The following is a 17,284-nucleotide window of genomic DNA, read 5'->3' on the forward strand; positions in this document are numbered from 1 at the left end:
AGCCATCCCAGCCATGCCTACTAATGTATTAGTAGCTGTGATTGGCCATCTGAAGCATGTGACCATGTTTTTATAAGTTCGAGAGCCCCAGCGAGTCATTCTGCTGTAGTTTAGGGACAGAGCACACATCATACGTGCTGGCTGCTGATTAGGGACAGACAGTGATTCTGTGAAAAATTGTGTCCGAAAAGAATGCAGGGACAGGTCGGAGTGCAGGCAGGGAGAGTTATTAGAGCATTTTAGGGCGAGGCTGGAGATTAGGCAGGGTCAGTGTTCTACATTGATTTTGCTGTGTGGGGGATTGTGCAGTGAACGATTTTATTGAGCATATTAGGGCGAGGCTGGAGATTAGGCAGGGTCAGTGTTCTACATCGATTTTGCTGTGTGGGGGGTTGTGCAGTGAACGATCTTATCGAGCATATTAGGGCGAAGCTGGAGATTAGGCAGGGTCAGTGTTCTACATCGATTTTGCTGTGTGGGGGGTGGTGCAGTGAACGATCTTATAGAGCATATTAGGGCCAGGCTGCAGAGATTAGGCAGGGACAGTATACAGTGATTTTGCTGTGTGGGGGGTGGTGCAGTAAACACAATCTTTTTGCCCTCACTTGAGCCCACTGAGGAGGAGGAGGAGGAGGGAGAAAAAAATCTATTTTTTATTAGTCAGTTGTGTGCAGCGTTCATCTTAGATCTATTTTACTACAAGTTAAAAGGGGTTTTTTTTCCCCCCTTCATAGCCTTTTTGCTCCAGTGCTGACTGTGATAAGACACTGCTGTGTTCACATGTGCTATTGAGTGATTTTCAATTTTATACCCTTTTTTGTATTCCACTATTCAATATACACCCTTTTGGGTTAAAAAAATTAAATTGTGGCATAGTCTGTACTAATCTATTTAAAAATTACAAACTTAAAGGGGAATTTTCTTTTTTTCCCCCTTCATAGCCTGCAGCAGAGCTGACTGACATAAGACACTGCTGTGTTCACATGTGCTATTGAAAAATCACCAATTTTATATCATATTTTCAATTCCGCTATTCAATCTACACCCTTGGGGTAAAAATAATTAAATTGCGGCATAGTCAGTATCAGTACGTGTGAGATACACCTTTCCAATTTTTGGGGCGCATCTTACACCGCCGAGGATTGCAGGGTAATTCAGTTTGCCTCCTACCTGTTCCGAACTCCTCCTACTCCTCATCCTGCCTTTAGGGTACAAAAAAATAGTAATCAGGGCCTAGTCTGGGTCTGTACGTGTGAAATAGATACAACTTTTGATATCATATTTTCTATTCCGCTATTCAATCTACACCCTTGGGGTAAAAATAATTAAATTGCGGCATAGTCTGTATCGGTACGTGTGAGATACACCTTTCCAATGTTTGGGGCGCATCTTACACCGCCGAGGATTGCAGGGTGTTTCAGTTTGCCTCCTGCCTGTTCCGAACTCCTCCTACTCCTCATCCTGCCTTTAGGGTACAAAAAATAGTAATCAGGGAATAGTCTGGGTCTGTACATGTGAGATAGATACACCTTTTGATATCATATTTTCTATTCCGCTATTCAATCTACACCCTTGGGGTAAAAATAATTAAATTGCGGCATGGTCTGTATCGGTACGTGTGAGATACACCTTTCCAATTTTTGGGGCGCATCTTACACCGCCGAGGATTGCAGGGTGCTTCAGTTTGCCTCCTGCCTGTTCCGAACTCCTCCTACTCCTCATCCTGCCTTTAGGGTACAAAAAATAGTAATCAGGGCCTAGTCTGGGTCTGTACGTGTGAGATAGATACACCTTTTGATATCATATTTTCTATTCCGCTATTCAATCTACACCCTTGGGGTAAAAAGAATTAAATTGCGGCATAGTCTGTATCGGTACGTGTGAGATACACCTTTCCAATTTTTGGGGCGCATCTTACACCGCTGAGGATTGCAGGGTGTTTCAGTTTGCCTCCTGCCTGTTCCGAACTCCTCCTACTCCTCATCCTGCCTTTGGGGTACAAAAACTAGTAATCGGGGCCTAGTCTGGGTCTGTAGGTGTGAAATAGATACACCTTTTGATATCATATTTTCTATTCCGCTATTCAATCTACACCCTTGGGGTAAAAAGAATTAAATTGCGGCATAGTCTGTATCGGTACGTGTGAGATACACATTTCCAATTTTTGGGGTGCATCTTACACCGCCGAGGATTGCAGGGTGCTTCAATTTGCCTCCTGCCTGTTCCGAACTCCTCCTACTCCTCATCCTGCCTTTAGGGTACAAAAAATAGTAATCAGGGCCTAGTCTGGGTCTGTACGTGTGAGATAGATACACCTTTTGATATCATATTTTCTATTCCGCTATTCAATCTACACCCTTGGGGTAAAAAGAATTAAATTGCAGCATAGTCTGTATCGGTACGTGTGAGATACACCTTTCCAATTTTTGGGGCACATCTTTCACCGCCGAGGATTGCAGGGTGTTTCAGTTTGCCTCCTGCCTGTTCCGAACTCCTCCTATTCCTCATCCTGCCTTTAGGGTACAAAAAATAGTAATCAGGGCCTACTCTGGGTCTGTATGTGTGAGATAGATACACCTTTTGATATCATATTTTCTATTCCGCTATTCAATCTACACCCTTGCTGTAAAAAGAATTAAATTGCGGCATAGTCTGTATCGGTACATGTGAGATACACCTTTCCAATTTTTGGGGCGCATCTTACACCGCCGAGGATTGCAGGGTGTTTCAGTTTGCCTCCTGCCTGTTACGAACTCCTCCTGTATAGTGCAAATCCTCCTACTCCTCATCCTGCCTTTAGGGTACAAAAAATAGTAATCAGGGCCTAGTCTGGGTCTGTACGTGTGAGATAGATACACCTTTTGATCTGTATCGGTACGTGTGAGATACACCTTTCCAATTTTTGGGGCACATCTTTAACCGCCGAGGATTGCAGGGTGTTTCAGTTTGCCTCCTGCCTGTTCCGAACTCCTTCTACTCCTCATCCTGCCTTTGGGGTACAAAAATTAGTAATCGGGGCCTAGTCTGGGTCTGTACGTGTGAGATAGATACACCTTTTGATATCATATTTTCTATTCCGCTATTCAATCTACACCCTTGGGGTAAAAAGAATTAAATTGCGGCATAGTCTGTATCGGTACGTGTGAGATACACCTTTCCAATTTTTGGGGCGCATCTTACACCGCCGAGGATTGTAGGGTGCTTCAGTTTGCCTCCTGCCTGTTCCGAACTCCTCCTACTCCTCATCCTGCCTTTAGGGTACAAAAAATAGTAATCAGGGCCTAGTCTGGGTCTGTACGTGTGAGATAGATACACCTTTTGATATCATATTTTCTATTCCGCTATTCAATCTACACCCTTGCTGTAAAAAGAATTAAATTGCGGCATAGTCTGTATCGGTACATGTGAGATACACCTTTCCAATTTTTGGGGCGCATCTTACACCGCCGAGGATTGCAGGATGTTTCAGTTTGCCTCCTGCCTGTTACGAACTCCTCCTGTATAGTGCAAATCCTCCTACTCCTCATCCTGCCTTTAGGGTACAAAAAATAGTAATCAGGGCCTAGTCTGGGTCTGTACGTGTGAGATAGATACACCTTTTGATCTGTATCGGTACGTGTGAGATACACCTTTCCAATTTTTGGGGCACATCTTTCACCGCCGAGGATTGCAGGGTGTTTCAGTTTGCCTCCTGCCTGTTCCGAACTCCTCCTACTCCTCATCCTGCCTTTGGGGTACAAAAACTAGTAATCGGGGCCTAGTCTGGGTCTGTACGTGTGAAATAGATACACCTTTTGATATCATATTTTCTATTCCGCTATTCAATCTACACCCTTGGGGTAAAAAGAATTAAATTGCGGCATAGTCTGTATCGGTACGTGTGAGATACACATTTCCAATTTTTGGGGTGCATCTTACACCGCCGAGGATTGCAGGGTGCTTCAGTTTGCCTCCTGCCTGTTCCGAACTCCTCCTACTCCTCATCCTGCCTTTAGGGTACAAAAAATAGTAATCAGGGCCTAGTCTGGGTCTGTACGTGTGAGATAGATACACCTTTTGATATCATATTTTCTATTCCGCTATTCAATCTACACCCTTGGGGTAAAAAGAATTAAATTGCAGCATAGTCTGTATCGGTACGTGTGAGATACACCTTTCCAATTTTTGGGGCACATCTTTCACCGCCGAGGATTGCAGGGTGTTTCAGTTTGCCTCCTGCCTGTTCCGAACTCCTCCTATTCCTCATCCTGCCTTTAGGGTACAAAAAATAGTAATCAGGGCCTACTCTGGTTCTGTATGTGTGAGATAGATACACCTTTTGATATCATATTTTCTATTCCGCTATTCAATCTACACCCTTGGGGTAAAAATAATTAAATTGCGGCATAGTCTGTATCGGTATGTGTGAGATACACCTTTCCAATTTTTGGGGTGCATCTTACACCGCCGAGGATTGCAGGGTGTTTCAGTTTGCCTCCTGCCTGTTCCGAACTCCTTCTACTCCTCATCCTGCCTTTGGGGTACAAAAAATAGTAATCGGGGCCTAGTCTGGGTCTGTACGTGTGAGATAGATACACCTTTTGATCTGTATCGGTACGTGTGAGATACACCTTTCCAATTTTTGGGGCACATCTTTCACCGCCGAGGATTGCAGGGTGTTTCAGTTTGCCTCCTGCCTGTTCCGAACTCCTCCTACTCCTCATCCTGCCTTTGGGGTACAAAAACTAGTAATCGGGGCCTAGTCTGGGTCTGTACGTGTGAAATAGATACACCTTTTGATATCATATTTTCTATTCCGCTATTCAATCTACACCCTTGGGGTAAAAAGAATTAAATTGCGGCATAGTCTGTATCGGTACGTGTGAGATACACCTTTCCAATTTTTGGGGCGCATCTTACACCGCCGAGGATTGTAGGGTGCTTCAGTTTGCCTCCTGCCTGTTCCGAACTCCTCCTACTCCTCATCCTGCCTTTGGGGTACAAAAATTAGTAATCGGGGCCTAGTCTGGGTCTGTACGTGTGAGATAGATACACCTTTTGATATCATATTTTCTATTCCGCTATTCAATCTACACCCTTGGGGTAAAAAGAATTAAATTGCGGCATAGTCTGTATCGGTATGTGTGAGATACACCTTTCCAATTTTTGGGGCGCATCTTACACCGCCGAGGATTGTAGGGTGCTTCAGTTTGCCTCCTGCCTGTTCCGAACTCCTCCTACTCCTCATCCTGCCTTTAGGGTACAAAAAATAGTAATCAGGGCCTAGTCTGGGTCTGTACGTGTGAGATAGATACACCTTTTGATATCATATTTTCTATTCCGCTATTCAATCTACACCCTTGCTGTAAAAAGAATTAAATTGCGGCATAGTCTGTATCGGTACATGTGAGATACACCTTTCCAATTTTTGGGGCGCATCTTACACCGCCGAGGATTGCAGGATGTTTCAGTTTGCCTCCTGCCTGTTACGAACTCCTCCTGTATAGTGCAAATCCTCCTACTCCTCATCCTGCCTTTAGGGTACAAAAAATAGTAATCAGGGCCTAGTCTGGGTCTGTACGTGTGAGATAGATACACCTTTTGATCTGTATCGGTACGTGTGAGATACACCTTTCCAATTTTTGGGGCACATCTTTCACCGCCGAGGATTGCAGGGTGTTTCAGTTTGCCTCCTGCCTGTTCCGAACTCCTCCTACTCCTCATCCTGCCTTTGGGGTACAAAAACTAGTAATCGGGGCCTAGTCTGGGTCTGTACGTGTGAAATAGATACACCTTTTGATATCATATTTTCTATTCCGCTATTCAATCTACACCCTTGGGGTAAAAATAATTAAATTGCGGCATAGTCTGTATCGGTATATGTGAGATACACCTTTCCAATTTTTGGGGCGCATCTTACACCGCCGAGGATTGCAGGGTGTTTCAGTTTGCCTCCTGCCTGTTCCGAACTCCTTCTACTCCTCATCCTGCCTTTGGGGAACAAAAAATAGTAATCAGGGCCTAGTCTGGGTCTGTACGTGTGAGATAGATACACCTTTTGATATCATATTTTCTATTCCGCTATTCAATCTACACCCTTGGGGTAAAAATAATTAAATTGCGGCATAGTCTGTATCGGTATGTGTGAGATACACCTTTCCAATTTTTGGGGTGCATCTTACACCGCCGAGGATTGCAGGGTGTTTCAGTTTGCCTCCTGCCTGTTCCGAACTCCTTCTACTCCTCATCCTGCCTTTGGGGTACAAAAAATAGTAATCGGGGCCTAGTCTGGGTCTGTACGTGTGAGATAGATACACCTTTTGATCTGTATCGGTACGTGTGAGATACACCTTTCCAATTTTTGGGGCACATCTTTCACCGCCGAGGAATGCAGGGTGTTTCAGTTTGCCTCCTGCCTGTTCCGAACTCCTCCTACTCCTCATCCTGCCTTTGGGGTACAAAAACTAGTAATCGGGGCCTAGTCTGGGTCTGTACGTGTGAAATAGATACACCTTTTGATATCATATTTTCTATTCCGCTATTCAATCTACACCCTTGGGGTAAAAATAATTAAATTGCGGCATAGTCTGTATCGGTATGTGTGAGATACACCTTTCCAATTTTTGGGGCGCATCTTACACCGCCGAGGATTGCAGGGTGCTTCAGTTTGCCTCCTGCCTGTTCCGAACTTCTCCTACTCCTCATCCTGCCTTTAGGGTACAAAAAATAGTAATCAGGGCCTAGTCTGGGTCTGTACGTGTGAGATAGATACACCTTTTGATATCATATTTTCTATTCCGCTATTCAATCTACACCCTTGGTGTAAAAAGAATTAAATTGCGGCATAGTCTTTATCGGTACATGTGAGATACACCTTTCCAATTTTTGGGGCGCATCTTACACCGACGAGTATTGCAGGGTGTTTCAGTTTGCCTCCTGCCTGTTCCGAACTCCTCCTACTCCTCATCCTGCCTTTAGGGTACAAAAAATAGTAATCGGGGCCTAGTCTGGGTCTGTACGTGTGAGATAGATACACCTTTTGATATCATATTTTCTATTCCGCTATTCAATCTACACCCTTGGGGTAAAAATAATTAAATTGCGGCATAGTCTGTATGGGTACGTGTGAGATACACCTTTCCAATTTTTGGGGGCGCATCTTACACCGCCGAGGATTGCAGGGTGCTTCAGTTTGCCTCCTGCCTGTTCCGAAGAGCCAATTTCCCTAAACTGCGTTAGAGCCAATTTCCCTAAACTGCGCTAGAGCCAATTTCCCTAAACTGCGCTCGCTGCTAGAAAATATCAAATGGGATAGAACCCTGGGAACAAAGAACACGGAGGAAAAATGGGAGTGCTTCAAGAGCATACTTAACAAGGGGGTGGGCCAGTGCATTCCACAGGGAAATAAATTTAAAATAGCAAAACTAAACCCTGGGTGGCTAAACTCCAACATAAAAATGTATATTAGAGCTAAAGAAAAGGCCTTCAAAAAATACAAGACTGAGGGGTCATTGGCAGCATTTAAGCACTACAAAGAGTGTAATAAGAAATGTAAAGATGAAATCAGGGTGGCTAAAATAGAACACGAGAGACATATAGCGGAGGAGAGTAAAAAGAACCCCAAGAAGTTCTTTAAGTATATAAACAGTAAGAAAGCGAGGCCAGAACACATTGGCCCCATAAAAGATGATAAAGGAAAAATGGCCACTGAGGACAGAGAAAAGGCGGAAGTGTTAAATAATTTCTTTTCTTCAGTCTTCACAAAGGAATCGGGGGGCTACACGAACCCCGCTTGTAAGGCCAAACTAAATAATACACCTCAGGAAGTGCCGCCATGGCTAACAGAGGATAGACTTAGAGCTAAACTAGAGAAACTTAACATAAATAAATCCCCGGGACCGGATGGCTTGCACCCGAGGTTTCTTAATGAGCTCAGCCAGGTGATTGCCAGACCATTATTCTTGATCTTTAAGGATAGTTTACAGACAGGTATGGTGCCAGCTGATTGGAAAAAAGCCAACGTGGTACCAATATTTAAAAAGGGGCCGAGATATATCCCGGGTAACTATAGGCCGGTCAGCCTAACATCAGTAGTCTGCAAAATTTTGGAGGGGATGATAAGGGACCACATACAAGACTTTAGTAATGAAAACGGTATTATAAGTAGTAATCAGCATGGATTCATGAAAAATCGTTCATGCCAAACCAATCTATTAACCTTCTACGATGAAGTGAGCTGCCACTTAGATAAAGGTAAGCCTGTGGATGTGGTGTATCTGGACTATGCAAAGGCCTTTGACACCGTTCCCCACAAACGCTTACTGTACAAACTAAGGAAGGTAGGTATGGACCATAAGGTGAGTACCTGGATAGAGAACTGGCTCCAGGGGAGAGTCCAGAGGGTGGTGATTAATGGGGAGTACTCTGATTGGGCGGGTGTGGAAAGTGGGGTCCCCCAGGGTTCTGTCCTGGGACCAATCCTGTTTAATTTATTCATAAATGATCTAGAGGAGGGGATATCTAGTACAATCTCAGTATTTGCAGATGATACTAAATTAGGCATGCCAATATCTTCTATGCAGGATGTGGAAATCTTGCAAGCAGACCTGAACAAAATAACGGGGTGGGCAACTACATGGCAGATGAGATTTAATGTAGAAAAATGTAAAGTAATGCACTTGGGGGCCAGAAACCAGAAAGCAAGCTACTCACTAGGGGGGGGAACCTCTGGGTGAGTCTAGGATGGAAAGGGACCTGGGGGTACTGGTAGACAACAGGCTTGGAAGTGGCATGCAATGCCAAGCCGCTGCAAGCAAAGCCAACAGAATACTGGGTTGTATAAAAAAGGGGATTCACTCCAGAAATAAAGAGATTATTCTTCCACTCTACAAGACTCTGGTCCGGCCACATCTGGAGTATGCTGTCCAGTTCTGGGCACCGGTCCTCAGGAAGGATGTGCTGGAACTGGAGAAAGTCCAGAGAAGGGCAACTAAAATAATTAGGGGAATGGAGGACATCAGCTATGAGGAAAGACTACAAGCACTGAACTTATTCTCTCTGGAGAAGAGACGATTGAGGGGGGATATGATATCAATGTACAAATACTGTACTGGCGACCCTAGCATAAGGAACAAACTATTCAGGGAAAGGAGATACAATAAGACACGTGGCCACTCACTAAAACATGAGGAAAGGCGGTTTAACCTTAAAGTGCGTAAGGGGTTCTTCACTGTAAGAGCGGTAAGGATGTGGAATTCTCTTCCGCAAGCAGTCGTATCAGCGGGGAGCATTGATAGTTTCAAAAAACTATTGGATGGACACCTTAAAGACCACAACATACAGGGGTATACAATGTACGGTTAAAAGCAAACACACACACACATCATAGGTTGAACTGGATGGACTTGTGTCTTTTTTCAGCCTCACTAACTATGTAACTATGTAACTATGAACTCCTCCTACTCCTCATCCTGCCTTTGGGGTGCAAAAAATAGTAATCGGGGCCTAGTCTGGGTCTGTACGTGTGAGATAGATACACCGTTTGATATCATATTTTCTATTCCGCTATTCAATCTACACCCTTGGGGTAAAAATAATTAAATTGCGGCATAGTCTGTATCGGTACGTGTGAGATACACCTTTCCAATTTTTGGGGCGCATCTTACACCGCTAAGAATTGCAGGGTGTTTCAGTTTGCCTCCTGCCTGTTCCGAACTCCTCCTACTCCTCATCCTGCCTTTAGGGTACAAAAAATTGTAATCAGGGCCTAGTCTGGGTCTGTACATGTGAGATAGATACACCTTTTGATATCATATTTTCTATTCCGCTATTCAATCTACACCCTTGGGGTAAAAATAATTAAATTGCGGCATAGTCTGTATCGGTACGTGTGAGATACACCTTTCCAATTTTTGGGGCGCATCTTACACCGCTAAGAATTGCAGGGTGTTTCAGTTTGCCTCCTGCCTGTTCCGAACTCCTCCTACTCCTCATCCTGCCTTTAGGGTACAAAAAATAGTAATCAGGGCCTAGTCTGGGTCTGTACATGTGAGATAGATACACCTTTTGATATCATATTTTCTATTCCGCTATTCAATCTACACCCTTGGGGTAAAAATAATTAAATTGCGGCATAGTCTGTATCGGTACGTGTGAGATACACCTTTCCAATTTTTGGGGCGCATCTTACACCGCTAAGAATTGCAGGGTGTTTCAGTTTGCCTCCTGCCTGTTCCGAACTCCTCCTACTCCTCATCCTGCCTTTAGGGTACAAAAAATAGTAATCAGGGCCTAGTCTGGGTCTGTACATGTGAGATAGATACACCTTTTGATATCATATTTTCTATTCCGCTATTCAATCTACACCCTTGGGGTAAAAATAATTAAATTGCGGCATAGTGTGTATCGGTACGTGTGAGATACACCTTTCCAATTTTTGGGGCGCATCTTACACCGCCGAGGATTGCAGGGTGTTTCAGTTTGCCTCCTGCCTGTTCCGAACTCCTTCTACTCCTCATCCTGCCTTTGGGGTACAAAAAATAGTAATCGGGGCCTAGTCTGGGTCTGTACGTGTGAGATAGATACACCTTTTGATATCATATTTTCTATTCCGCTATTCAATCTACACCCTTGGGGTAAAAAGAATTAAATTGTGGCATAGTCTGTATCGGTACGTGTGAGATACACCTTTCCAATTTTTGGGGCGCATCTTACACCGCCGAGGATTGCAGGGTGCATCAGTTTGCCTCCTGCCTGTTCCGAACTCCTCCTACTCCTCATCCTGCCTTTAGGGTACAAAAAATAGTAATCGGGGCCTAGTCTGGGTCTGTACGTGTGAGATAGATACACCTTTTGATATCATATTTTCTATTCCGCTATTCAATCTACACCCCTGGGGTAAAAAGAATTAAATTGCGGCATAGTCTGTATCGGTACGTGTGTGATACACCTTTTCAATTTTTGGGGGCGCATCTTACACCGCCGAGGATTGCAGGGTGCTTGAGTTTGCCTCCTGCCTGTTCCGAACTCCTCCTACTCCTCATCCTGCCTTTGGGGTACAAAAAATAGTAATCAGGGCCTAGTCTGGGTCTGTACGTGTGAGATAGATACTCCTTTTGATATCATATTTTCTATTCCGCTATTCAATCTACACCCTTGGGGTGAAAATAATTAAATTGCGGCATAGTCTGTATCGGTACGTGTGAGATACACCTTTCCAATTTTTGGAGCGCATCTTACACCGCTGAGGATTGCAGGGTGCTTCAGTTTGCCTCCTGCCTGTTCCGAACTCCTCCTACTCCTCATCCTGCCTTTAGGGTACAAAAAATTGTAATCGGGGGCTAGTCTTTGTTTGTACGTGTGAGATACACCGTTTTATAACATTTTTTCTATTCCGCTATTTAATATACACCCTTTTTGAGTGTATAAAATTAAATAACGGCATAGTCTGTATCGGTACATGTGAGATACACCTTTTTAAATTTGTTTGGCGCATCTCCTTCCACCGCCGAGGATTGCAGGGCGCTTCAGTTTGCCTCCTGTTCCGAACTCCTCCTACTCATCATCCTCATCCTGCCTTTAGGGTACAAAAAATTGTAATCAGGGCCTAGTCTGTGTTTGTACGTGTGAGATACACCGTTTTATAAAAATTTTTCTATTCCGCTATTCAATATACACCCTTTTGGGTTGAAAAAAAATAAATTACGGCATAGTCTGTATCGGTACATGTGAGATACACCTTTTTAAATTTGTTTGGCGCATCTCCTTCCACTGCCGAGGATTGCAGGGCGCTTCAGTTTGCCTCCTGTTCCGAACTCCTCCTACTCCTCTTCCTCATCCTCATCCTGCCTTTAGGGTACAAAAAATTGTAATCGGGGCCTAGTCTGTGTTTGTACGTGTGTGATACACCGTTTTATAAGAATTTTCCTATTCCGCGATTCAATATACACCCTTTTGGAGTGTAAAAAAATTAAATTATGGCATAGTCTGTATCGGTACGTGTGAGATACACCTTTTAAATTTGTTTGGCGCATCTCCTTCCACCGCCAAGGATTGCAGGGCACTTCAGTTTGCCTCCTGTTCCGAACTCCTCCTACTCCTCATCCTCCCTTTAGGGTACAAAAAATTGTAATCGGGGCCTAGTCTGTGTTTGTACGTGTGAGATACACCATTTTATATCCTTTTTTCTATTCCGCTATTCAATATACACCCTTTTGGGGTGAAAAAAATTTAATTTGCGGCATACTTTGCATATTTGACTGTGAGATACACCCGTTGTATTTGTATACTGTTTTTCTATTCCGCTATTTAATAAATACCCTTTTTGGGGTAAAAAAAATTAAATTGCGGCATAGTTTGCATATTTGACTGTGAGATATGTAAGGACCACCTGTTCGAGTATACCCTTGGTTTGCTCTGTGGATGAATCTTCAGCCAGCCGGACAATCAATAAAAACCATACACAATAGATAGGTTCTAATGACTGCGTTTATTTTCAGACATCGTTGAGAATATATAGCTTCAAACCACAAAATTATCCTATACAACCACAAAATTATCTTATACCTCCAATTAGTTTAATTTCCTCCCTGTTCCCTATTATCCAATCAATTAACATATTTAGTTAATCTACCCAGTTACATGAAAAAAAAGGTTCAAATGAAGTACCAAAAGTTCATATGAAAGCATGTCATATTTGTGACACAAATAAAACAGATGGGACATAACAGCACATTCACCACAGTGTCTGCACATTGTTCACAAAATATACTAAATATACACTTGTGGTCATCTCTCATTACTGAAAGAGATTATATACTATTATATCAATTACATCAAATACAGTATATTATCAATTATTGCTGAAAAACTTATTCAAGCTATATCAATGTAAATATATGTTATGCATTATATTATAAAAGATATATGGAATGAATATTCTATCAATATATGTATAAAACATTGCTTATAGCTTTGCATGTCTTCATGTTTTTTTAACTTGTACCAGACATCCTGTCTTTGATGCTCTTAACCGCAAACTGATGTCCGGCCTAACACGTGCAGGTGTGAAATGATAGCAAAATGTATAATCTGAAACATTAAGCAAAGATACATATAAAAAACATAAAGGGATACTCTAACCTTCTAATATACATTGAGATGACTTTTGCTAAGCTGAACACTACAAAATGGCATTCCAAGATGCACATTTCCCTTACAAGATACACCCGTGCGATACTGTTGTTGTTTTGTTCCGCTATTCAATAAACACCTTTCTAGGGCAAGATCATAAATTACAGAAATATGAGGAGACCGTCAAATAGGGGCCGTGGCCTGGGTCGTGGTGCTGCTGGTAGAGTTCCTGTTGCAAGGAGAGGACGTGGTCGATCTGTGCCAGCTACACGCACAAGTGAAACACCTTCCTCAAGTGTGAGTAGGCGACAGAACCTGCAGCAGTATTTGGTAGGACATCATGCGCCTCTAGAAGTGATGAGGCCAGAAGAAGTACAGGCGATAGTAGATTGGGTTGCTGACAGTGCCTCCAGTTCCTTCACATTGTCTCCCACCCAGTCTACTGCAGAAAGGTCAGAGTTGGCACCTGCAGCCGATGTCCAACCGTCTTTCACCTCACCCCCTTGCAAATCAGGCAAGCAGTCTGAGCCCCAAGTCATGCAGCAGTCTCTTCTTCTTTTTGATGACTCTGTCAGCAGGGTTTCCCAGGGCCATCCACCTAGCCCTGCCCCAGAAGTGGAAGAGATTGAGTGCAGCGATGCCCAACCACTTATTTCTCAAGATGAGTACATGGAAGGACCATCGCAGCACGTCTCAGATGATGACGAAACGCAGGTGCCAACTGTTGCGGCACTCAGAATTGTGGAGACGACAAGGAGGGCAGGGGTGAAGACTGGGTGGAAGATGATGTGGAGGACGATGAGGTCCTCAACCCCACATGAAATGAAGGTCATGCAGGTGACCTGGGTAGATTGGAGGAAGATACGGTGGTCGCACAGAGCCACCAGCACAGCAGAAGAGGGAGCAGGGTGCAAAAGTAGAGCGGCCGTGCCCTAGACACTACGTCTGCAACTGCCCAACGCAGCAAGGGACCGAGCGCACCAAAGCCAGCTCAAAGGAGTTCTCTAGCGTGGAAGTTCTTCAGAAAATGTGCTGATGACAGGACACGAGTGGTTTCCACCCTGTGCAATCAGAGCCTGAAGCGAGGCAGAAACCTTCTCAACCTGAGCACAACCTGCATGATCAGGCATCTAAGTGCAAAGCACGAGCTGCAGTGGAGTAGACACCTTCAAAACCAAGAAAGGTCTCTGGCTCCTCCTGCTTCCTCTTCTGCTGCAGTCTCGGCCTCTCCATCCACCTCTGTAGTGATACCAGCACCTGCCACCCCGCAAACAGACGATCTGTCAGCAACACCACCACCTGGGTCACCAACCATCTCCACAATGTCCCATGGAAGCGTTCAGCTTTCCATCTCCCAAACACTTCAGAGGAAGAGGAAGTACCCCCCTACCCACCCGTGATCCCTGGCCCTGAATGCCAGCATTTCAAAATTCTTGGCCTTTGAAATGCTGTCATTCCGTCTGGTGGAGACGCACAGTTTTAAAAGCCTTATGTCGGTGGCTGTCCAACAGTACGTCGTGCCCAGCCGCCACTACTTTTCCAGGCAAGCCATCCCTTCCTTGCACAAGTGGGGGAAAAAATCAGGTGTGCACTGCGCAACGCCATCTGTGGCAAGGTCCACCTAACTACCGATACGTGGACCAGTAAGCACGGTCAGGGGTGTTATATCTCCCTAACGGCACACTGGGTAAATGCAGTGGCGGCTGGGCCTGAGGCGGATAGCAATTTGGCACATGTCCTTCCACCACCGAGGATTGCAGGGCGCTTCAGTTTGCCTCCTGTTCCTAACTCCTCCTACTCCGCTTCCTCATCCTCTACCGCTTCCTCATCCGGTCAGCGTAACACCTTCACCACCGACTTCAGCACAGCCAGGGGTAAACGACAGCAGGCAGTTTTAAAACTTGCCTGTTTGGGGGAAAAACCACACACCGCGCAGGAGTTGTGGAGGAGCATGGAACAGCAGACAAATGAGTGGTTGCTGCCAGCGACCCTCAAGCCCGGCCTGGTGGTGTGCGATAACAGGCGAAATCTCATAGCAGCTCTGGGCCTAGCCGGTTTGACGCACATCCCTTGCCTGGCGCATGTGCTGAATTTGGTTGTGCAGAGGTTCCTTAAAAACTACCCCGATATGTCAGAGCTGCTGCAGAAAGTGCGGGCCGTCTGTGCGCACTTTCGGCGTTCACACCCTGCTGCTGCTCGCCTGTCAGCGCTGCAGCATAACTTCGGCCTTCCCGCTCACCACCTCATATGTGACATGCCCACAAGGTGGAACTCCACCTTGCACATGCTGGAAAGACTGTGCGAGCAGCAGCAGGCCATAGTGGAGTTTCAGCTGCAGCACGCACGCATGAGTCGCTCTGCGGAACAGCACCACTTCACCACCAATAACTGGGCCTCCATGCGAGACCTGTGTGCCTTGTTGCGCTCTTTTGAGTACTCCACCAACATGGCCAGTGCCGATGATGCCGTTGTCAGCTTAACTATCCCACTTCTATGCCTCCTTCAAAAAAACGATTCGGGCGATGATGGAAGAGGATGTGGCACAGGATGAGGAGGAGGAGGAGGAGGATGAAGAGGTAACATTTCCAAGACTTTCAGGGCAGTCATTCGCAAGGGGCTCCGAGGGTGGGTTCCTGCACCCACAAACGCCAGGGACACAATTGTCCAGCAGGGGAACAGTTCTGGAGGATAAGGAGGAGATGGAGGAGGATATGGAACCATGTTCACAGCAGGGTGGCACCCAGGCCAGCTCATGGCCATCACTGGTGCGTGGCTGGGGGGATACAGAGTATACAGACGATACACCTCCCACAGAGGACAGCCTCTCGTTGCCTCTGGGCAGCCTGGCACACATGAGCGATTACATGCTGCAGTGTCTCCACAACGACCGCCGAGTTGCCCACATTCTAACTTGTGCTGATTACTGGGTGGCCACGCTGCTGGATCCCCGTTACAAGGACAGCGTACTGTCCTTAATTCACTCACTGGAGTGTGATCGCAAGATGCGCGAGTACAAGCGCATGCTGGTAGACACGATGCTGCTGGCATTCCCACCTGACAGCGGGACCACACTGTAAGCACAAGGCCAAGGCAGAGTTGGAGGAGGAGGAAGAGGTCGCCAACGCAACCAGGGCACCGCCAGCACCTCAGAAGGCAGGGTTAGCATGGCCGAAATGTGGAAAAGCTTTGTCAGCATGCCACAACAAACAGCAGCACCAGCAGCTCATATGGAACGTCTTAGCAGGAGGCAGCATTTCACCAACATGGTGGAGCAGTATGTGTGCACACGCCTACATGTAGTGAATGATGGGTCTGCCCCCTTCAACTTCTGGGTCTCCAAATTGGGCACATGGCCTGAGATTGCCCTTTACGCCTTGGAGGTGCTGGCGTGCCCTGCAGCCAGTGTATTATCTGAACGTGTATTTAGCACGGCTGGGGGCGTTATCCCAGACAAGCGCAGCCGCCTGTCTAGAGACAATGTGGACAAGCTCACGTTCATTAAAATGAACCAGGCATGGATCCCACAGGACTTTTCCGTACCTTGTGCAGAATAGAGATGGATACCGACCTTACCCAGCCATTGTTCTATTTTTTGATCTTTCTCACTCTTTTGGGGTGTACCCTCATTTAAAATGACTGAAAAAAAGCAGTGTTGGCTACCTCGTCCTCCTCCACCGCCGCTTCCACCTACACCGCCACATCCACCACCACCTCAACCTCCCTCCTACTCCATATAGGCCTCGTCCTTCACAGATGAAGAAAATGTTTTTATTTTTCTGGTTTTTTTTTGCTGTTTTAAGTTATTTCCCTATCCACATTTGTTTGCAGATCACTTACCATGCTCTTAACTACGTTTTGCTACCATTTGCAGCACTCTAGCCCTTTCCATGGGTGTTTTAGAGCCATTTTAGTGCCTGAAAGTTCGGGTCCCCATTGACTTCAATGGGGTTCGGTGTCCGGGTAAAGTTCGGAAAAAGTCCGGGACACGGCCGAACCCGCCGAACACGGACATCCAGGTGTCCGCTCAACTCTAATCTTCATTAAACTACATCCTCTAGATCTAATAATCTACTGTTCATTTCGACCTACAAATACTAAAAATACCACATGCTTCAGTTTTTTTTCCCTATCTTATTCTCATTTAGAAAAGTTAATTTATAAATTACTGCCAGCA

Source organism: Pelophylax lessonae, assembly GCF_965119305.1.
Source record: "Pelophylax lessonae genome assembly, chromosome: 4".
NCBI lineage: Eukaryota > Metazoa > Chordata > Amphibia > Anura > Ranidae > Pelophylax > Pelophylax lessonae.